General features: G+C 45.5%; 1 protein-coding gene across 1 annotated transcript in view; it reads left to right on the plus strand.

The window, feature by feature from the left end:
• The window catches only part of RAPGEF5 (Rap guanine nucleotide exchange factor 5), a 997,318-nt gene that overhangs the window by 440,018 nt on the left and 534,032 nt on the right, over nucleotides 1-23,268 (plus strand). The window lies entirely within an intron of this gene.

Raw genomic sequence — 23,268 nt, forward strand, 5'->3', positions numbered from 1 at the left:
GACGCCGTGAGCGCTGCTCACACTGTGCAACTGCATCATCGACAACGACGCCTGCTGAGGCCTGATCGACACCGAAGACGCGACGCCGGATTGCTCGACGCCGCTGATCATCGTTTGCTCCATTTTCCTAAGGTACTGTGTTGTTGGGAGTCCATGTGACTCCGGGCTCGAAGTAGCGCTCCTCGCGGTCGACGCCGAACCTTTGGATTAACTTTGCCTCGAGTCGTGTAACTCCCGTGTGGGTTACATTGTTGCTAAGAACTGTGTTGCCAAGAAGAAGAGTTGCTTTGATACGAAAAGACTTTGTGCTAAAGAAGAAACCACCTTTGAACTATTATTTTCCCTTCCAAGAGTATTTATTAAGATTGTGTATATTTTTGTCATTATTTGGTCTTGTGCTAAGCCTTATATAAAGATCCTTATTTTTATAATACTACGGTGTCGTGTCCATTTGTAGTGTATTCACTTTATTACTGTATGTGGTCATAAATGCTTAACACACAGCCTCTGAGATAAGCCTGTCTGCTCTGCCAAGCTACCAAGGGGGTGAGCAGAGGTTATCAAAGGGTGTGATCCCCTTGCCCTGACTAGAAAAGGTGTGTCCCTATTTGTCAGAAGTGTATACCTCTGCCAACCAGATACAGCCGGTTCTAACATTGGTCGCAGTGGTGAGGATTTGAACCTTGCATTTATGACCCATGTGCAGTGATTCGTGTGTGCTACATAGTGAAAGCAGACCATAGCGCAGCCACAATCTACTTGGAAGGATTCCATTTTTGGTTCTCCGCTTTTCTGAAGCTTGATTTTTTTAACACTGCCAGTTTTGACCATGAGTGACACCGGAGTCACTACCCCTGTTGTTGTCGTGGAGGAATTCGACAGAGCGAAGATAAACGTCTACAAACTGGAGGAGCTGAAATCCTTTTGCAAACAGTTTAAAGTTCCTACCAAAGGCCTCAAGATTAAGGAAAACTATCTCAAAGCACTGGAGGCCTGGTTGGAGTGCAGAGATCCCTCTGATGTGGTGGTGGTACCGCCAGGGGAAGGGGTTGAGGAGGCGCCAGTGAATGGGCCTGAGTCCTCTCCCGGAAGCAGTGTTTCCTCCAAAGGTCTTTCCCCTGAAGAATGAGAAGAAAGGGCGAAGGAGCGTGCATACAACATAGAAATGGCAAGGCTAAAGATAAACGGGCAGTTGGAGTTAGAAAATGCAAGAGGTAGAAGAGAAGCTGATTTGGAGACCAAAAGGTTGGAGTTTGAAAGAGAAAAGTTAGCTTTGGAGCGTGATACCAAGTTGAGGGAGTTGGACATCCAAGCTAAGAAGTTAGAATTGAATCCCTCTGGTGGCAGCATCCCATCTGTGCCTGCAGAAAGTAGGTTTTATTTCCCGAAAGATGTGATAAAAGATTATCATAGGAACGAAGATATTGGTCAGTGGTTTAAAGCATATGAGTTAGCATTGTTGGCCCACCGGGTCCCTGAGAAGGATTGGGGAGCGGGGTTGTGGGGTCGCTTTGTGAATGAGGGAAGAGATACCCTGTTAGACATGCCTGTTGAGGATAGGATGTCGTATGCTCATATGAAGAATGCTTTAATATTACGGTATGTCCTAACCCCTGAGAAGTACAGACAAGCTTTTAGAGAATGTAAGAAATTGCCTGGTACGACGTGGGTTGAATATGTGTCTTATTTTTGTAGAGCCATGGATGGTTGGGTGAAGGGCAGCAAAGTGGAAAGTTATGAAGCTCTTTATGATTTGTTTGCTTGGGAGCATTTGTCTAATAACTGTTTTCCAGAGCTGCGCCAGCACCTTATTGATAGCAAGATATCTAACCCTAGAAAACTTGCTGAGGAGGCGTAACGCTGGCTCAGTACCAGGGTCCACAAGGGTCAAGTGGGAGACTCAGTCAAAGGTGGGCAGGGTCCCCAGCAGAAGAGTGGGGGGGACAAGGGTAAACAGAAGGAGTCCCAGAAAGGGCCGCAAAGTAATCCCCAAGGGAACCAAGGGAAAGGTTCCCAGCCTCCCCCTGAGAAGAAGCCAGGGGCCCCGACGGGTGAACCTGTTCATAGGGGCCCCCTAACCTGCTACGTTTGTGGGCAGGTGGGACACCGGTATTATGACCCCCAGTGTCCCATGAAGAATTTGAATGCACCGCCGCGTGCACCCCCCGTCAGTTGGCGAGTGTAGCCCTGGGAGGGGAGGAGATGGTTGTCCCTGGTGGGAGGGGTCCCGCAGAAATGTCCCTGGTCTCGCTAGGAGACCTGCAAATGGTCCCTCCACCCCCTCTGCCTAGTAACATTAGTAAATAGAGGCAGTGGGTGACCATTAATGGCCATAGAGTGGAAGCTCTCAGAGACACCGGAGCGAGTGTGACAGCTGTCAAGTGTCACTTGGTGTCCAGAGAGCAGGTGGTTCCCCACGCATTCTACCCCGTGATAGCTGCTGACAACTCCCAGAAAGAGTGTGAGGTAGCTCAAGTTTCCTTTGAATGGGGGGGAGTTTCAGGTACTCTTCAAGTTGCTGTGAGGCCCGCCATGCCTGTCGATTGTCTCCTGGGCAATGATTTGGAAGACTCCCCTTGGGCTAAGGTGGAGAGGGAGATACATCTGAAAATGTTGGGTATGCCAGAATGGGTGTGTGCAACCACTCGATCGATGACAGCTAGTAAGGGTGTTGATGGGGTCCCGGAGCCTGAAAATACGGCCCAGGACCCAGCTGTGAAGAGAAGAGGCAGGAGGCGCGGGAAACCGGCCCCGTAGTTACCGTGGTCCAGGAGGAGGTAGACCCTGAGGGGGATACCCTGGAGCCCACATGGGAACAAATTGCCGAACTGGGAGACCTGCCCGAGCTGACCCATTGGCAGCAGGATGGTGGTCCCTCCAGGGAGGAATTCTGTGCCGAACAGAAAGTGTGCCCTTCTCTTGTGGGTATGAGGCAGCAGGCCTCAGCCCAATCCTCCGGTGATCAGTCAGGGTCACATTTTGTGTACTGGGAGAATGACCTCCTGTATAGCGAGCCTAAGGCTGCTGAGCCTGGGACAGCCCGTGTGCTGGTGGTACCCCAGCGCTTTAGAGCCTTCCTACTGGGTTTGGCTCATGACGTTCCGTTAGCTGGACATCTGGGGCAGGACAAGACCTATGACAAACTTGTCACCCATTTTTATTGGCCTCAGATGCGCAAGGATGTAGACATCCATTGTAAGACTTGTCACACTTGCCAGGCAAGTGGGAAAAGCGGAAGGAAGCAGAAGGCTCCCCTCCAACCTTTTCCAGTGGTCAGTACCCCCTTTGACCAGGTGGGTATTGACATTGTTGGGCCCCTGGACCCCAAGACAGCCCTGGGCAACAGGTTCATCCTGGTCTTGGTGGACCATGCCACGCGGTACCCGGAAGCCATCCCTTTTCCGAACAGTGACGGCCCCCGTAGTGGAACGGGCACTGATGGTTGTTTTCTCCCGAATGGGGTTCCCCAGAGAGGTGGTGTCAGACCGGGGCACCAACTTCATTTTCAACTATATGATGTCTCTGTGGAAGGAGTGTGGGGTAACCTACAAGTTCACCACTCCTTACCACCCTCAAGGTAATGGGTTGGTTGAGAGATTCAACCGGACCCTTAAAGGCATGATCATGGGTCTTGAAGAACCAATGAGGCGGAAATGGGACGTCCTCTTGCCATGCCTGTTGTTTGCTTACCGAGAGGTGCCGCAAAAGTCTCTAGGGTTCAGCCCCTTTGAGCTTTTGTATGGTCACCCGGTAAGAGGGCCTTTGAGTCTGGTCAAGGAAGGCTGGGAGCAATCTCCCAGGAAACCTCCCCAGGATGTATACAGTTACATGCTGGCCTTTCGGAACCAGACTCAGCGCTTCAGAGAACTTGCTCAGGCAAATCTGGAGGCCAGCCAGGAGGAGATGAAGCGTTGGTATGACCTGAATGCCACTCTGGTAGAGCTTCAGCCTGGTCAAGAAGTGTGGGTTATGTCCCCTGTGGAACCTTGTGCGCTCAAGGACAGGTGGACTGGACCATTTAATGTTGTGGAGAAGAAGAGCGATGTCACCTACCTGGTGGACTTGAAATCTCCCAGGAACCCCTTGCGGGTCCTGCATGTCAACCGTTTGAAGCCCCACTTAGAAAGGTCCGAAGTGGGCATGCTCCTAGCTACAGATGCTGGAATGGAGGAGGAGAGTGAGCCTCTTCCTGACCTCCTGTGTGCTAAAGAGCAAGACGGGTCAGTGGATGGTGTTGTCCTCTCTGACACACTGACCCTTGAGCAGAAACAGGATTGTCGCCAACTGTTGGGACAATTCCCTGATCTGTTTTCCTTGGTTCCGGGTGTCACTCATTGGTGTGTCCATGACGTTGACACCGGAGACAGCCCTCCTGTGAAGCACAAGGCTTACAGGGTGACTGACAAGGTCCGAGCATACATTAAGGAGGAGGTCTCCAAAATATTTGCGTTAGGGGTGGTTGAGTCCTCTAGCAGTCCTTGTGCCAGCCCAGTGGTCTTGGTCCCGAAGGCTGCAGCGCCTGGTGCTTCACCAGAACTTCGGTTCTGCGTGGATTACCGAGGACTCAATTCAGTCACGAAGACTGACGCGCACCCCATCCCCAGAGCTGATGAGCTCATTGATCGGTTGGGGGCTGCCCGGTACCTTAGTACGTTTGATTTAACGTCTGGGTACTGGCAGATCGCCTTGACTGATGGGGCAAAGGAGAGGTCAGCATTCTCAACACCAGATGGGCTATACCAATTCCGGGTGATGCCCTTTGGGATGAAGAATGCCCCTGCCACCTTCCAGAGGCTGGTCAACCAGGTCTTGGCTGGACTGGAGGATTTCAGTGCCGCCTACCTGGACGACATCGCAGTGTTCAGCGCCAGCTGGGAGGAACACTTGCCCCACCTCCAGGAAGTGTTGTTGGCCCTGCGCCGAGCAGGCCTCACAATCAAAGCCAGTAAGTGCCAGATTGGGCAGGGTTCTGTGGTGTACTTGGGGCACCAAGTAGGGAGCGGCAAGGTTGCCCCCCTGCAACCCAAGATTGATTCCATCCTGGCTTGGGCGCCGCCCAAAACCCAAACTCAGGTGAGAGCCTTCTTCGGACTCACGGGTTATTACAGGAGGTTTGTCAAGGATTACGGTAACATTGTGCACCCCTTGACTTTGCTGACTTCCAGGAAGCAGCCACGGAATGTGATCTAGACTGATGCCTGTCAAACGGCCTTCGACACCCTGAAAACTGCAATGTGCACAGCACCTATACTCCAGGCACCCGACTTCTTAAAAGAATTTATTGTCCAGACGGACGCTTCAGAGCATGGCTTGGGGGCTGTTCTAGCTCAGGTGAATGAAGAGGGCCGAGACTTGCCTGTAGCCTTCATCAGCCGGAGGTTACTTCCCAGGGAAACGAGATGGAGTGCGATAGAGAGAGAAGCATTTGCTGTGGTCTGGGCGCTGAAGAAGCTAAGACCCTACCTGTTTGGGACTCACTTCCGGGTTCAGACAGACCACAGGCCCCTCAGATGGTTGATGCAGATGAGGGGTGAGAATCCGAAACTGTTGAGGTGGTCCATTTCCCTACAGGATATGGACTTTACGGTGGAACACCGCCCTGGTACAGATCACGCCAATGCTGATGGTCTGTCCAGATTTTTCCGCCTTAGTGAAGAGGACTCCCTAGGTCAAGGGTAGTTCTCCCCACTTTTCAGCTGGAGGGGACAAGTGTTAGACCTGACATCATTGGCTTGAGTCTCTCCTCCATTTTTTCTGTTTGCCTCCACCGTTTTACGATGTTTTGCTGGTGTATGCTTTGGGCGCTGTGCCACTGCTGATCAGTGCCACAGCGCAAGTGCTCCCTGTGTTAAATTGATGTATCGATTGTATTCCATGATTGGCTTATTTGGTTTACTGTCAGTCCCTAGTCTAGTGCACCAGGAGTGCCGGGGCTTGTAAATACAAATGCCGCTCGTGGGCTTGCAGCACGTGTTGTGCCACCCACAAGAGCGGCCTCGTAAAAGAATGTCTACGGGTCGGTCATTGCGAGACCCACGTGCAGTCTGGTACTGTCACGCTGACTGCGCAAGTACACCTACTTGCCAGTCCCTCAACCTTCCCTTGGCTTCATGTTAGTCACCCCTATGGTAGGCCCGCAGGCCGGGTGCCTTGTAAGTATAAGGTAGGACACGCCTGACCAAGTTGGCATGTCCTGATAGTGAACTACGGCCATCTTCGTTCTTCACTATTGCGAGGTAACCTGCTCTCCGTTGGTTAGAATGGGCCGCCGGGATTATTAATGCTATGATCCTAGCTGGCTCGGGGAGCATGGTGCAATGTCGAGTTTGGTATCCCTGAACTCGGGGTTTAATTACGCATCCGTTGGTGTGGATGGTTTTTGGACTCTGGGTTTGAAAATAGCACTTTTAGAAAGTGTCTATTTTCCTGTCTAACCATTCCTGGTTTCTGCTGGTCTTGCGTGTGTGTGACAGGAGCTGGGTGGCTCCAGAGGTCTGAATGAGTCAGTGTGGGATGAGTGGGACATTTGCGTTGAGAGTAGGGGGAGAGTAGTTGCTGATAGCCTGCCCTGCCTGATACAATGCTGGCTCCACCTCCTACCAAGCGGCTGATGGCTCTGTGCCTACCATGGACGGTCCTAGCCCCACCTCCTGCCAGGAGGCCGATAGCTCAACTCCTGCCAGTGACAATGCTGGCTCCACCTCCTGCTGGGCGTCTGAGGACCCAGCCCTGCTCAGTGAATAGGCCAGGTGCTGCTGCCTGGCTCCACCCACAACAGACCCAGGATGTTGGGAAATTCCCCTGCATGGACAAAGGGATCAAAGCCGAAAAGGGGTATAAGAGAAGGACCCCTGAACCTAGAAATCAGATCACTTCTGACAAGGAACCCTGAAACCAAGGACAAGAGCCCTGCTGATCTAAGGACTTGCCTACCCCTTCTGCCAGTGTGCTGTTTGCTGGGGGGAATCCTGCAGTGCTTCTTTATTTTTGCCAAGGAACCAGGAGAGAGGAACTGTGTGTGTACTCTCACGCTTGCTAAGAAAATCTCCAAGGACTGGAAGAGTGCCAGTCTCCTGCTGAAGTCACAGGGCTAAAGGACTTCATCTGCTTCAAGTGCTATTTGCTGGAACCTGTGAATCCAGCCCCTCTGAAAGATCCAGCAATCTCGACGCCGACGGACGTCGCCGAATCCAGCTCGACATAGTGAGTAACGGCTCCAATGTCCCGCTCTCTCGACGCCAGCCGCCGGGCCCGATCGACGCCAGCAGCAACGCCAGTGAGTAGTGAGTTCGGCTCCAGCTCCAAGGGACCTCGTGTCTGCACCGCTGCTGATCGCATCGCCCTCGTGCCCTCTCGACGCCGTGAGCGCTGCTCACACTGTGCAACTGCATCATCGACAACGATGCCTGCTGAGGCCTGATCGACACCGAAGACGCGACGCCGGATTGCTCGACGCCGCTGATCATCGTGTGCTTCATTTTCCTAAGGTACTGTGTTGTTGGGAGTCCGTGTGACTCCTGGCTCGACGTAGCGCTCCTCGCGGTCGACGCCGAACCTTTGGATTAACTTTGCCTCGACGTCGTGTAACTCCCGCCGTTGGTTACATTGTTGCTAAGAACTGTGTTGCCAAGAAGAAGAGTTGCTTTGATACGAAAAGACTTTGTGCTGAAGAAGAAACCACCTTTGAACTATTATTTTCCCTTCTAAGAGTATTTATTAAGATTGTGTATATTTTTGTCGTTATTTGGTCTTGTGCTAAGCCTTACATAAAGATCCTTATTTTTATAATACTACGGTGTCGTGTCCATTTGTAGTGTATTCACTTTATTACTGTATGTGGTCATAAATGCTTAACACACAGCCTCTGAGATAAGCCTGTCTGCTCTGCCAAGCTACCAAGGGGGTGAGCAGGGGTTATCAAAGGGTGTGATCCCCTTGCCCTGACTAGAAAAGCAGTGTCCCTATTTGTCAGAAGTGCATACCTCTGCCAACTAGAGACAGCCGGTTCTAACACCCATATTTTAGCCCAATCTGCACATCCTCCTTATTTTATAATGTAGGATACTCCTTATACTACGTTATATAGCACTGGATATGATGTTTAATACAGAGTGAATGGCTGACTCCACTCTATTATGTGTACCGTTATTCCTGGCCTCAATTTTATTATATCAGGAAGTTTTATCTAAGCGCATTTTTGAACTAGGTAGATATTATTAGGCCTACGTTTTAATCATCTCGTAAGATGTTGGTTGTTACTGTGATCACAATTTTAATCCTTATGCGCAATCATACAATAATGATAATAAGAAGTATATATTATATTACAATAAGGCCATCCGGTGGGCATAAATAACCATTTATTTGGATCAGCAATTCACATCATATTGATATATCCTTGGTTACTATTGCGTTTTAAATATCGTAGTGTATTTAAAGTGAGGAAGGGTTCATTTAACCAATTTCTACAGCTTTAGGCGGCTTATTGGTATTTACTTTGATCTCTTTTTTCATCTCTTATTTTTTATATGTTGTAATTTTCTATATGTAAGTGTGTATCATTTTTACGCAATGTAGGTAAGGAGATTTTTTCACCCCCCCCATTTTGCACTTAGCTTAAGAGTACTATAAAAAAAATATTCTTTATGCTCCAACAAACAGTTCACAAATTATAAATGAATATAAAGTTCTTCACTCTGGTTCAGACCAAAGGGAGTAAACGTCATGAAATTGAGAATTTCCTCCGTTTTTTCTCAGTTGTTTCTCCCTGTTTCCCCCTCTCTCACTCCGGGGTACCCATTCAAGTGCCCAGAAAGTCAGAAGCTTCCAGTCGCCTTCGTGTTCCATCTCCATATGTTTTGCAATCGCGTTGCTGCAGTCCTTGTTGACTGTAGCTCTACGTGCTCCAAGATTCTCTTTTTTAATTCACATATTGTGCTCCCTATATATTTAAGGGAGCATGGGCACTCAATCATGTAAACCACGTACTGACTCTTGCAAGTTATCAGATCCATGATTTGCCATGCCTTGTTGTTAGGTAGTGCTACTTGATTCATGTTTTTAACAATCTGGTACACTTTGCAATTGTAGCATTTTTTGAACCCCTTTGTTTTTAACCATTCCATTCCTTTTGATTTTTGAGGGTTTGATGGTGGCTGTGTACCAATTTATCCTTCAGATTCCGCGCTCTTCGATAGGTTATATTGGGGTGATTTCCCATCATTTTCCCCACTGTTGGGTAAAGTTGTAATAGTTTCCAATTCTTTCGTAGTACCTGTACAATCTGTTTTGATTCACAGCAGTAATCCATGATTAGTCTGACGGGTTCATTACTCAATCCTGTATTGTCCTGTGGTTTTGGTTTTATCTTGAGTGTGTCTTGTCGCACTTTCTGATTTCCTTTCGTCCATCCTTTCTTGATTATATGTTCTCTGTATCCACGATGTTTGTACCTGGAAGCAGTTTCCATGCTGTGTTTTTCCCACTCCAGTTCGTCTGAGCATGTTCTGCGGATTCTTAGGAACTCTCCATATGGAATGTTTTCAATGATTGAGGTCTTATGAAAACTCGTGGCATGAAGAGTATAAATTGTAGATGTTTCCTTACGATGTTGGGTGGTATGTAATTCATTGGTCTGTACATAAATTTAAGTATCCAAAAATACTATCCCCTTTGTTGATGGTATATGTGAATTTGATCTTCCTATCTGTGGCATTTAGAATGTTAAAGTATATACATATATATATATATATATATATATATATATATATATATATATATATATATATATATATATATATATATATATATATATATATATATATATATATACACACACACACACACACACACATAGGTCGCCAGTAGGTATATATAGTTAGGACCTACTTTCCATAGGAAATCCGCAACATTCTATTGGGAATAACTTTGGCGCCGGTTGATGGCCCGCTCCACTCCTCTCCTTCCCTGAAAGTGTTGGGGGGATTCGTCTAGTGGGGCTGAGAAAAAAGGGGGGTCCCAAAACGTGTTTTCCCCATGTTATTTTCCATAGGACGATTAGACACGGCTACAGCCCGAACGGCTGAACGGAATTACACCAAATTTGGCAGAGAGGTAGAGTTCGGTTTGCAGATCGCCCTTTTGCTTAAATGGTGTAAATCCCTCCAGTAGTTGTTCAGAAAATCGAATTTGAAAAAATGTATATATCTATAGGTGCGCACTGTATGCGTACCGTACGTGTACCGTGCGCGCTCCATATGCGTACGTGCGTGGACCTTCGCGTGCGCGAGCTGCATGCTGATTGGCTGCCAATGTCTGTCAACACTCCAAAACAGAAATTGTTGGCAGCCATCTTGTACCTCGGTAGACTGAGGCACAGGAAAGCAGAAAAACAAATGTGTAGAACTCAAAAAGGGGGCAGGGTATAAGCACCCTGACGCCCTAGGCCTGCTCAGGGGGTCCCACAGGGACCCACACAGCCCCCCCCAATTTCTTTTTGAAAAGTTGCAGAGTACGCACACCGTACGCGTACCTCAGCGAGGTACACGTATGGTGCACGTACCACGTGATTTTTCAAAAAAACTAAAAAAAAATTGGCCCTTGGGGGTCCTTGTGGGACCCTCTGAGCAGGCCTAGGGGGTCAGGGTGCTTCTACCCTGCGCCCTTTGTGTGTTTTCCACCTTTGTTTCACTGCTTTCTTGGGCCTTGGTTCTACCGAGGCACAAGATGGCTGCCAACACTTCCTGGTTTGGAGTGTTGACAGACAGTGGCAGCCAATCAGCATGCCTTCCTGAGAAAGCTGCATGCTCATTGGCTGTTAACACTTCTAACCAGGAAGTGTTGGCATTTTATTTTAACAGGGATGCTATAAGGAAGGAAGGTGGATTATAGGCAGAAGAGATGGGTCTTAAGGGATTTTCGAAATGCGGATTCTGTCTGACAAGCACGGGAGTTTCTTCCAGTAGCACAGACTTCAAAAGTCTTCCCTCCTGCACGTGTCCTTTTAAATCTAGGACCTGCAAGGAGAATTTGGGAGTTGGAGCGCAGAGTTCTGGCATTTTGGTATGGACGTAAGCTGCTTTTCAAATGGGCTGGTCCTTTACTCTTAGAAGCTCTATAGGCTAGAGTCATGGCCTTGTATACACATCTTTTAGCAATGGGTAGCCAGTGTAATCTACGGAGAAGAGGAGAGATATGTTGTCTGGGAGGGATTCTCTCCACCAGACGTGCCCCAGCATTTTGAACAGTCTGGTGTTTTTTACATAAGCCTGCCGTAATGCCTAGGTACAGCGCATTGGCGTAGTCGAGGTGGGAGGTTATCAATGCGTGAACCACAGTCTTACGGCAGTCAGAAGGCAGGTAGTTGATGAGCCTGTTTACTATTTTAATCTTAGCAGATCAAGATGCTGCTACTGATTGGACCTGGGCATTAAAAGTAAGATGGTTATCCCAACGGACCCCCAGGTTCTTTACAGAGTCTTTGGGTTTGGAGGCTTGACTCAAATCTCCAGGCCACCAGAGGCTGGAATCAAGAGGAGACGGTGTATTGAAAAACAGGATCTCCGTTTTTTCTGCATTCAGTCTTAAGGAATTAGAGTCCATCCACTTAGAAATGTCCCTAAGGCAGGATTTCAAAGGGTCAAATGCAGAAGCAGAAGGCTCATCAAAGGTAAAGAGTAGCTGAATGTCATCAGCGTAGGAAGTGGTTTTAATCCCAGTTCGTGCAATCATTTCGGCCAGGGGAGTGAAGTAGACATTAAACAGGAGCGGGCTCAAAGATGAGCCCTGAGGAACTCCCCATTTAAGTGGTCTGGCGGGGGAAGTGAAGGGAGGAGTGTATACCTGCTGAGTGCGGTCCGATTGATAGGAAGTGATCCATTTCAGCACAGTGCCACCTATACCCAGATCTCCCAGCCTCCTCAGCAGAGTCTTATGAGAGACGGTGTCAAATGCTGCTGAAAGATCCAGCAGCACTAACACCGCCCTCGACCCACGGTCTAGCGTCCATCTCACCGAGTCAGCCATTTCAATTAGGGCTGACTCCGTGCTGTGGCCAGGCCAGAAGCCATGCTGAGAGTCATGCAGAAGCCCATGGGATTCAATATAATTGGCAAGCTGGGAATGAGCCTATTTTTCCAGGATTTTAGCTGGAGCAGGCAAAAGAGATATTGGCCTGTAATTACTCGGATTGTCCGGATCCGAGTTGGGCTTTTTCAGGATGGGGACCAAGGAAGCATGCTTCCATTTGGCAGGAAACCTACCCGTTCTCAACGAGTCATTCCAAATATGGTTGAGAAAGGTGTTAAGAAACACTGCCAATCTCTTGTATTGCTTTACCGGCCAGGGATCATTCGGTGATCCGGATTTACAATTAAGTAATTCTGCAATGGTGTCAGCTTCAGGGATAACTGCGAATTCTAAGAGGACAGGGACCGAGTATTCTGAGGAATATGCTCTTTCTCCTGTTCTGTATCGTTACAAATGGGAAAGGAGGCATATATGTTCTCGATTTTTTCCTCAAAAAATTCTGATAATTTGTCGCAAAAAGACTGGGTAGCAGGCTGGCTCCGGGTCAGCGCGTGAGGATCCGTAAAGGATCTAACAATGCTGAAGATCTCCCGGGAGCTTTGACTGGCTTTGTTAATTCTAGAGGCCAGATAGTCCCTTTTATGCTCCACAATCAGTCTACGGTATTCCTTGAGGGCCATCTTATAGGTAACTTTGCTTTCCAAACAATACTTCTGCCTCCAAGTTCGTTCAAGGCTTTTGCACAAGGCTTTTTTCTGACGAAGCTCGTCTGAATAGCAAGGAGCAGATGGTGCAGCCCTGAAAGTTTTAATAGGCTTCAGAGGAGCCAGTGCCTCCATGGCCTGGCCTATCCAAATATCCAGGTTGTCAATGCATCTATCAAGATCTGAGGCAGGGATAGGCTGCAAGTTTTTTAGATGTTCCTGGAGTGATTCTAGGGTGATGCAACTCCAGCTATGGGGGCAAGACTCATCATTCACATGGAGATTAAAGTCCCCGAGAGCAGTGAAATTAGCATAACATGAGCTAGTCTGGACGATATAGTCCGCCAAAACTGGCAGATATGTCGTACTGGAGTGAGGGGGGCGGTAGATCAATACTCCAGAGCAAGAGGTAGAGGGGGATAATTTGGTACTGAAAGGCAATCCCTCAATGCAGTCTAGTTGGTCGTATAGAGGGATAGTAACCATCCATTTGGACTTATGAATAAGAGCGACACCACCCCCCTGTTTGCCATTGGGTCTGTTGGCACAGATAATATTATAGCCTTCTGGAATGGCGAGGGAGACAGTAGGGTTAGTGGTATCATTCAGCCACGTTTCAGTGAGAAAAAGAAGGTCTCAATTATTGTCCCGAAGGGACTGCCAGATATCAATGGCATGTTTAAAGAACGACCTACAATTCACCAGGGCCACTTTTAGGCTCATAGAAAAGCCTAATCTTCGAGAGACGTTGGGACTACAGGCATGGACCAGACTATTATTTGGTTCAAAATGAGAGAGATGAAATTCACAGTCCTTACAGGTATAATTCATGCTCCTGGCGTGCGGAGTAAGCAATGGGCTGCGCGGACACCGGGGGGGGTCTCAGGGCAACAACTCTGAACGCTTATAAATCACCTTAGCGTGGCTTGATTAACCGGCAGAGGGACTGGCCCCGGCCGTGTCATGGTCGCGGACGGGCGCAGACGGGCTTGCCTTTGGCGCGCCTTCGGCATGCCGCCGGCGCGCCCGCTGCGCTCGTCCCCTGCGCGGCCGAGGGAAAGCGGACATATCTAGGAGGGGCATCCATCTTATACTCGATGGACCGAGGCACAAGAAAGCAGAAAAACAAACGTGACATTTGAGATGTCATCAGTGATGTCACTGACCATGTCATGAATGAAGTAATATGTGACATCATCAGCAGTGGATTGCGGGTGCGCGAAATATAGTTAGTACAACTAACTATATAGGAGCAATTTCAATGGTTTTGTATGAGTGAATTGTCCAGCTAACTAAAACACCCCTAAAACTTATAGTTTTTTGAGTGAGTTTCAAAGGTTTTTTAAATGTTAATTTCTAACTATATAAGGTCTGAAACCTATGTTTTTTTCATTGAATATATATATATATATATATATATATATATATATATATATATTTTCACTGAAGAAATCAAAGGTTACAGGGACATTATAGTTAGACTCAGATTTCACTTGTACAAAACCAGAATTCAGAAGTTATAGTTACCTGAGCTAACTATAACGTACGCCCCAGCAATGCACTGCTTATGACCTCACATATCAGGTGTGAGTATCAAGGAACGCCTGTAAAATTGAAATTTGGCGGCATATTACCAAGCAATAGCGATAATTATCGCTAATGCTTGGTTAGAGACAAAAATTTACAGCTGAGCTGCGGCGATTTTTATCGCAGATAAACCTTGGTATTACCAAGGTTTATTGCAAATGCGATAAAAATCGGCCGCAATGCATGAATATCGCTGAAAAGTCAGCGATATTCATGCATTACCGAGCTAATGCTCTTAGCCATGTTATCCACCTCCCATTGGATAACATGGCTAAGAACTGCTCAGGGCAGGTGTTAGCTTTTGGAGATATTCGCGCTTAGCGAGAATATCTCCAAAAGTTGGTAATAGGAGATAGCGATGTTAGCGACTGTTTCCAGTTGCTAACATCTTGGCACGCCCACTTTGCATGTCATTAGGGATAAATATCACTGACATGCAAAGTGGGGCCCAAGATGGTCGCTATCTCCTACTAGCTGTCGCTAACTGGTGTTAGGGAGATAATTTTATCTCCGCTTTCTTGACTTTTAAAGCCAAAAAAGAGGAGATAAACCCCTTTGATAATATGCCCCACAATTCCTAGAACAGGGCAAATATTCAATCAAAAAAAAATCCGATGCACTATACAGTCTATCACGATGGAACAAATGAAATACAAGAAAAGAGTTCAGTGTAACTATCGTGTGTAGTTTAAATAATTGTGTTTAATTATAAAAAACAGACATAACATTCATATTTAAATGAGTATTTGTTTAACAAGACATCAATTTGACATTAAAAATGCAATACAGTTAAAAAACAAGGGTGGCATAAATGTAATCTCCAACACACGTTTCGGCGCTATTGGCGCCTTCGTCAGGAAATGCCACAGGTAAACGTATCACTTTTTGTGAGGTGTAATATTCTTATGTGCGATGGTGACACCAGGATACAGGAGAATTTTCCCTTTTGTTATTGAAAAAGTTGTCGATTAATTTTGGATATACTGGCAGGCTATATTTTATAAAAATTCTTTGTGAATTAGGTCAATGTACCTACATAATGAGGATACGTGGCGAGCACTGCTGGGATGGCAACCCTTCTATTATATGTAACCACGATCCTCTTAATTAGAAATTAGCCTTGGATGTGTGTGGATATTCAGCGAGCACAGCTTGGATGGCAACCCTCTAGTATATAAAACCGCAATTCTTTTATATCAAATTAAGCCTTGCACATATGATAATCCTTAGTTGGTTCTGGCGTGGATACTGCTTCCATGCCAGAGCCAACTAAGGATTATCATTTCCTGACGAAGGCGCCACTGGCGCCAAACCACATGTCGAAGATTAAATTTCTGCCACCCTTGTTTCTGAACTGTATTGTATTTTTAATGTCAAATTGTATATGGAGAAAAACTAAATACTGTCAATGTAATGTCATCAAATTGATGTCTTTTTAAACAAATACTCGTTTTAATATGAATGTTATGTCTGTTTTTTATATTTAAAAACAATTAATTATACTACAAATGATAGTTACACTGAACTCTTTACTTGTATTGCTTATGACCTCACATATTACATCACTCATGACATGGTCAGAGACATCACTGATACCATCTCAAATTACATAACTGATGGTATAATCTATTGATTGTGAGTGTTTTCTAAAAGTTTCTGAGTGGTAAACATATATACTTAGGTACCTCAAAAGTTAAATTAGTTTAGTTTGTGTACTACTAATGAGTGTTTCTATATTAAAATATAGATTATGTGAGTGTCTGTTTAACTATGTATGTCCATGTGTGATTGAGTGTGTGTATGTTTCTATGGGTGAATAAGCGGGTGTGTGAGTGCTTGTATGGGTGAGTGAGTAGGTGTATAAGTGGTATATGGATCAGTGAGTGGGTATGTAATAGACTCTATAGATGAGTAAGTGGGTGTGTAAGTGGCTACAAATGGTGAATGGCAGGGTGCATGAGTGGCTGTATGGGTGAGTGTGCAGGTGTGTGAGTGGCTGTAAATGGTGAATGAGAGGGGGCATGAGTTGATGTATGAGTGAGTGAGCAGGTGAATGAGTGTCTATATAGGTAAGTGAGAGGGTACATGAATAGCTATATGAGTGCGTGAATGGGTGTGTAAGTTGGTGCATGGGTGAGTGAGTGGGTGTGTGAGTGGCTGTATCCGTGATGAAGTGAGTGTAAGGGAGGCTGCATGGATGACTGTTTGTCTCATTGACTCTTTCAGTGACTGAGTACATGTGTTAGTATCTGTATGAGTAGGTGAGTGGATGTGTGAGTATCTGTTTTGGTGAGTGAGTGGTTATGTGAGTGGTTGTATGAGTGAGTGGGTGTTTGAGTGGCTTTATGCATAATTCAGTGGATGCATGAGTATTTGTATGGGTTTAAGAAAGGGTATGTGAGTGGTTGTGTGGGTGTATGAGAGGTTGAATGGGATGTGAGTGGATACATGTGTGGTTCTCTGGATGATGTCACTGACTGTGTCATGAATGATGTATTACATGAGGTCATATGCAGTGCATTGTGGGGGTGTAAGTTATAGTTAGCTCAGTAACTATAGTTTTTTATAACAATTATTTTGAGGCTTTAAATTAATTTGCTTAATTATCAATCGCATCCAATCGCTTCTGTTCAGCGCCTTTAAAAAATGAACTAGGATATTGCATACTCATTTTGTTAGACGTGCAACAGTGGGAAAGTTCTGCATGAGGCATTGCCAGCTGGATGTGGTGCCAGTTCACCCCATGCCACCACTGTAATGTAAACACTGAAAAGACTGAACAGCAGAGCATACAACATGGGTGACAATTACCAAAGTGCAAGGGGTAGCAAGGAGACTTAAAGGTGACACTAACTGACATCTGTGACGCACAATAGGGAAAAGCAGCTGTGGTAAATGAGGTTTTCAAAAGAAAAGAGGATTTGTAACTTACAGAGAGGTGATATGTTCCTACTGACTTGCCTTTATCCAGACCAATTTCAAAGCCACCATTCAGAAATATGGTGTGCATGTAGTATGCTTTAAAAGGCAAAGCCCACCATTAGTTTGCTCCTAGTAAAACTCAGTTCTTCTCCAAGACCATCTGCCATCAATAAATAACACATAGCCATGCTTTGAAGAATGGCATGAACTCAATGTTATAAACACTCTTCAGAATGTGCACAATTAACATTACAAACGCTCAATTAAAATGGCAATGCTACCACATATTATAGTCTTAATTGTAAAAACTTGCCCCCGACGTCATTTGAACACTCAACCTTCTGATCTAGAGTCATATGTGCAACCATTGAGGCATGTGTTTCTATACAGTACTGCACTTATGGATATCTTATTAGTGAGTACTATAGATGGAGCAGCTACTTTTTGTGTGATTTTGTTCAATGTCTTCAGAAATCTCATTACAGGCTCATTTTTGTCTCAATCCACCTGCTACATGGTTCAAGATTACAAATGTGCTTTCTTTTTAAACCTATGAATTCAGTATGGCTGCTGTCTTAAATTCTGATAATCCTGACACCGGAGTGGCGCAATTGTGGTTCCAGTCTCCTTACCAATTGAATTCTGCTGTGCGAGTTTTATGTGTCTTTAAGCTTGAGCCAGAATGAGTGAATGGGTCTGAACCAAAAAAAGACAAAAAAGTGCCACTCTCACATGGCACTGTTGTGTAGCCTTGCACGTGACATATGTGGCATGTTGGTGCCCCTGATTTAGGTTTGCCTTCTGACAAACTAGGAGGCTAACACTTGTTCTGAGTGAGTTCTTACCCTCTATTCTCAGAACGTATAGAAGAATGTCAGTATTCTCTCTCCATTCATAGAATATCTGTGATACTTCAGTATTTGCAACATCTGAGCACAGCGCTGCCAATTAACACACCGTGATATAGTGAACCTGTGTGTACTTTAATGTAAGATCTGTTAGTGTCAGATTGAGTGGGCAGAAGTTTCATACCTTCTGTATAACAATGACCTTTTATTCTCTATATAACACACCCCAGTGTTTCCCAAATAGAAATGCGTTGCTTCCATTCAATAAGCAGTATTTGTGGTTCACTGGTATGATTTTCTGCCTGTAATGTCTCGGCCAATGCAGCATTCTCTCTTTCAATTCAAGTTTTCTTATCATCTTTAAATGCTCAAGAAAGTAACATATTTCAAATGTATAATTCTATTTTGCCTTCCCTTTTGTGAAAGGAGCATCCAAGCCATAATAGAACCACACCTGCTTATTTATCTAGGAAGAGGCCACAACTTTGCACAAAATATCTACACAACTGGAGTACTTTCTACGAGATAATTAGTAAGTGCTACCTCATTGGGTAACACATGTACATTTATATGGAGGAGGGGACTGTGCACCCCCCTCCCTGGGCCGATTAGGGACCCGGGAACCACATCCCCTGGGACCCGGCCACAACTTTCTGGTTGCCCTGGTACCAGCCAGGGCTCCCAGTGTTCTATTGGGCCGTGGGGGAAGACTTAAGGCCCTACAGTCCCTGCTGGCTCCCAGCTTTCTGCAGGAGTCGGCATTGTCAATCCACACAGGGAGCTGCCTGTGTACAAGAGCAATCATTTCATCACTTTCCTTGCCCACATGTTTGTGGACAGGGAAAGGAATGAAACCTCCGCTTCCAGCAAGCAGGAGTTGTTTGACAGCTCCCACTTGATGGAAGTGGAGTGTTTGCTTTTGCTGTCAGCTCACTCAAAGCAAACAGCTATGTCCCGGGAGTAGGGACCCCAGAACAAAGCAGGAGCCGGCCCTGGGGAGTGGTGGTACCCAGGACGATATATGACTCCAGGAGGGGGCAGCATGGCCCCCTCCTTCTCTGTGTACGGGTCGGCTCCGGAGAGGTGGTGGTCCCTGGGGTCGTATACGGAGTCGCCCCCCTCCCAGTATTTATTAGTTTTCAGTCCCTGAGGAGGTGGAGGTTCCCAAAGTCCAGGGGGGTCTGTGCGGCCCCCCACAAATTATTATTGCCATGGGGAGGTTGTGGTCCCCTTGGACTTCTACATGTCCATGAGGGGAGGTCCATATGGCTCCCTCTTGGGAGGTGTTGGGACCCAGGGCTGAAAGAGCCTCAGAAAGGGGAATACATGTGCCCCCCTCGCTTTTTTTTTTTTTTTACTTCCCAGGACTTATGACCATCCACCGGCCCATTTCAAAACAAGCGAGGGAGCCCATGTTTGTCTTGTTTAAAAAAAAAATGTTGCTGCAAATTTTGTGAATTCATGGCAAAATCTTTTTTGCCCCTCCAGGGTCCCTCTGGGACTCCAAGCCCAAGGCTTGGGGTTCAGGGAATCCCTACTCTGTCCCCTTTTCTTTTTTCATGTTTTCTTTAAGCTCTTAGCTGAACCAAGTCCCAAGATGGCTGCCAGCACTTCCTGGTTGAAGTGCTGCCAGCCAATCAGAGCTCTGCAGATCTGTGCACAAGCTTGTCATTATCAGCGAAGGCTATGCAATCGTAGATATAAAAATTTGGATTTCCTTTAATTTCTCGACAACGACTGAATGGTTTTACACCAAAGAACTGTAAGTGTGGTCTGCGTAAATAAATCTACATTTCTGCAAAATTCGGTGTAATTCCGTCCAGTGGTTTGGGCTGTTGTCGTGTTCAAAACTTCTATGAGAATTAACAAAGGAAACTCATTTTTTTGACACCTCCTTTTTCTCAGCCCCCACTTGACGGATCACCCTGAAACTTTCAATGTGCAACAAGAATCACCGGCACATTTTTTGGGGGGAAAGTTTGTGAAGATTCAGGAAAAGGTGTCAAAGATATAGGAAAGTCAATAAATGCTTTTCCTACGGAAACATGGTTGTTGCTATAACTACCTACTAGCTACCACCATTGGGTTATGTATAACCTATATATAATTTTGGGTTTAGGGGTGCATAAGGGTATTGGTGGTAAGAGTGTTTTGGGGATTTAGGGTGGATAGGGGTATTGGGTGGTAAGTGTGTTTTTATGGCTTAGGGTTCACAAGGGGTTTTGTGGTGGTGAGGGTATTTTTGGGGTTATGGGGTTGTTAAGGTCATTGGGTGGCAAGGATATTTTTAGGATTTATGGCTGTGTAAGGGTATTGGTCTGTAAGGATGATTTACGGTTTTGGGAAGGGAAAGGATATGGGGTGGTAAGGTTATTTTTGGGCTTAAGTGTAGGTAAGAGTATTGAATGGTAAGGGTGGGTTTAGGGGTGTGTATGGGCATAGAGTGGTAATGGTGTTTTAGGGATTAGGGATGGATAAGGGTATAGGGTGTCAAGGGTGTTTTTAGTGTTTTATTGGTGGGCCGGGCATAGGTTGGTAAGGGTGTTTTTATAGTTTAAGCGTGGGAAGGGGTTTAGTGTGGTAAGAATATTTTTAGGGTTTAGTGGTGGGTAAGGGTTTTGGGTGATAAAGGTGTTTTTAGAGTGTATGGGTGTGTAAGGGTATTGGGTGTCTTTAGCATTTAGAGGTGGGTAAGCGTATAAGATGGTAAGTGTGTTTTTAGGGTTTAGGTGTGGGTACGGGCATACAGTGTTCATTTTGTTTTGGTGATGGGTAAGGGTATAGGGTGGTTAGGGCATTTTTCAGAATTTAGGAGTGGGCAGGGGCATAGAGTGCCAGCCGATAAATTCCACTGACACCACTTCCCAGAAGGCTGATTGGCAAACCTGCACTAACAGTCAGATTTTTCTAAAGATTTTTCTTATTAGTCTTTTGTACTGTTTCCCATCAATAAAACGTTTGTCATTAGGCTCCTAGAATTCAAGAAGTGGTCAGTCAATGCGCTAATTGTTCAATGATTCTTTAAACACAAAGCATTGATCAACATTTGCATTAAATAGTTTCAGATCCCTAGGGTAAGTGACAAACTTTTTTCCTACCTTTTAAATGTACAGCTGTAGTTTGCCTCACACTTACTTATGAAGCATTTCTATTGGCTACAGTGTGCCATCACAAACTAAAATAGTTAACTATTTATCTTTAGGTGGAGAGAAGAAGGTTAACTAATCATGTATTCACCTAGAATGCAAATCTTTGTTTCAAATTAGTATGTACCACATGTATATCAGGTCCACCTTGCACGTGTTGTTGCTCAGGATTCTGTATCTATGTATATTTTATAACATTTACAAGATGCACATAATGGACGAAGATGTTGACAAGGATACATTTTACAAATATTGTTTGAATAACCAAGTCTTTGACTTCTGGTGGTAGGGAACATGATGTCGATTTACTTAAGTAAGTGGAACATGTTATATCGGATTGTTACTCCCTTACTCGCAAATCTATATCTGCCTTAAGTGCAAGACTTGACCAGAATTCCGGAATTTCGAGGTGGATTTCGCGGTGAATTGAAGAGGTTTTGAAGACAGATAACACAGAGAAAATACTTATTTTTAGTATTCTTGTCCTTACTGTATGCTGGAGACTCTTGATATCATAACTGCCAAACCATAATTTCCTGATGCATGATTTAGTAGTAATGTACAACTGATCGATTCCCTCATTGCTATCTTACATTTAACAGAAGTTTAAAAAATAGCTGTTTATGAAAAAGCGAGACAATACCATCCCTGGCGGGCGAGCGAACTCCAACTCTCCTATTCGCTGATGATACTCTTCTTATTTCCAAGTCCCATGTTGGCCTCCAGAGCCTCCTGGATAACTTTGTCTTTTTGCATTCTGAAGGGCTTGTTATAAACACAGACAAAACTAAATATCTGGTATTAAATCCACCTACCAAGCTCAGCAGGCCCCCAGTCTTGAATTCCATACCACTAGAAAGGGTGCCTGTATTTGACTATCTCAGAATCCTTATTTCGGATACCATGCAGTGGACTTCCCACTTGCAGAAAATGCTTCTTTGTCACAAAAGGGTGGCGGGGGCAATTCTAAGGGAACAGCGCTCCTCATCTACCAGGCCCATTGCCCAGGCCATTGCGATATATAAGGCTAGAGGTGTAAGCTCGGCCCTTTACGGTGCCGAACTGTGGGGCTCAAGCAACATTGAGCAGTTAAGTAGATCTGAAAATAAATTCCTTAAAGAGGTAATGGCACTCCCCCAGAGTACCCCTACGGTCCCTCTATTATTGGATCTGGGATGCCACTCGATCTCTGACTTGGCCAAAGTTCGACCACTTCTACTATGGGCACGGCTGTGGCGGGTGCCTGAGCTAGCAAAGTACGCAGAGGGCCTATGAGAAGTTATGTCCATGTCGGGCTGGTACAAAATTCAGTGGCTTAAAAATGTTTAAACTCTGTTATGTGATATGGGCCTAAACGATGCATGGGAAACAAAATCCACCCCACTAAAAGTAATACTGAGGAGAATCTACTGGAGTTGGGTGTCTAGCAAATGCTGTTCAGATCCAAACTTGGGTAGATTAACCAACAATTTCTTGGAAATTAAGGATGTTGCATTTTGCTAACCCTATCTTGACATCATTCAGAACCCAATTGATCGGGCTTTGTACTTTAAATTTATGGTTGGCAAACTTCCAATTGGTGAATTGACTGCTCGATGGAAAATCCCTTTTCAGACTTCCTCTTTTTTCCCAATCTGTGCGACCAAATTAGAATCAATGGCACATATTTTGTTGGCATTCCCATCATTCCAATCACCAAGGAATTGTTGGCTTAAGCCCCTATGTAGAGAACTATGCACAAGACAACACCTTGTAGCGCTGCGCATTTTTTTTGAACGGACACCCGACCATTATATTTCTGATGATTATCAAAGTTTTTGAGATGGGCTTGGTCCATTAGATCAAAAAGGCTAAGAGAAAATGTTTAATCTGTGATTCTATTTTCTTTGTGTCGCTTTTCGGACGCAATATTTGTATCGTTTTAATGATCATTTTAAGAAGCTTTGGATCTAAGCCTTAATATGGTTGTAAAATCTGTTCTTTTATACTGTCAATGTATTATTTTTTCTATGCTCATGCTTTTAAGATTTGATT

The sequence above is a fragment of the Lissotriton vulgaris genome, chromosome 10 (genome assembly GCF_964263255.1).
Source record: "Lissotriton vulgaris chromosome 10, aLisVul1.2, whole genome shotgun sequence".
NCBI lineage: Eukaryota > Metazoa > Chordata > Amphibia > Caudata > Salamandridae > Lissotriton > Lissotriton vulgaris.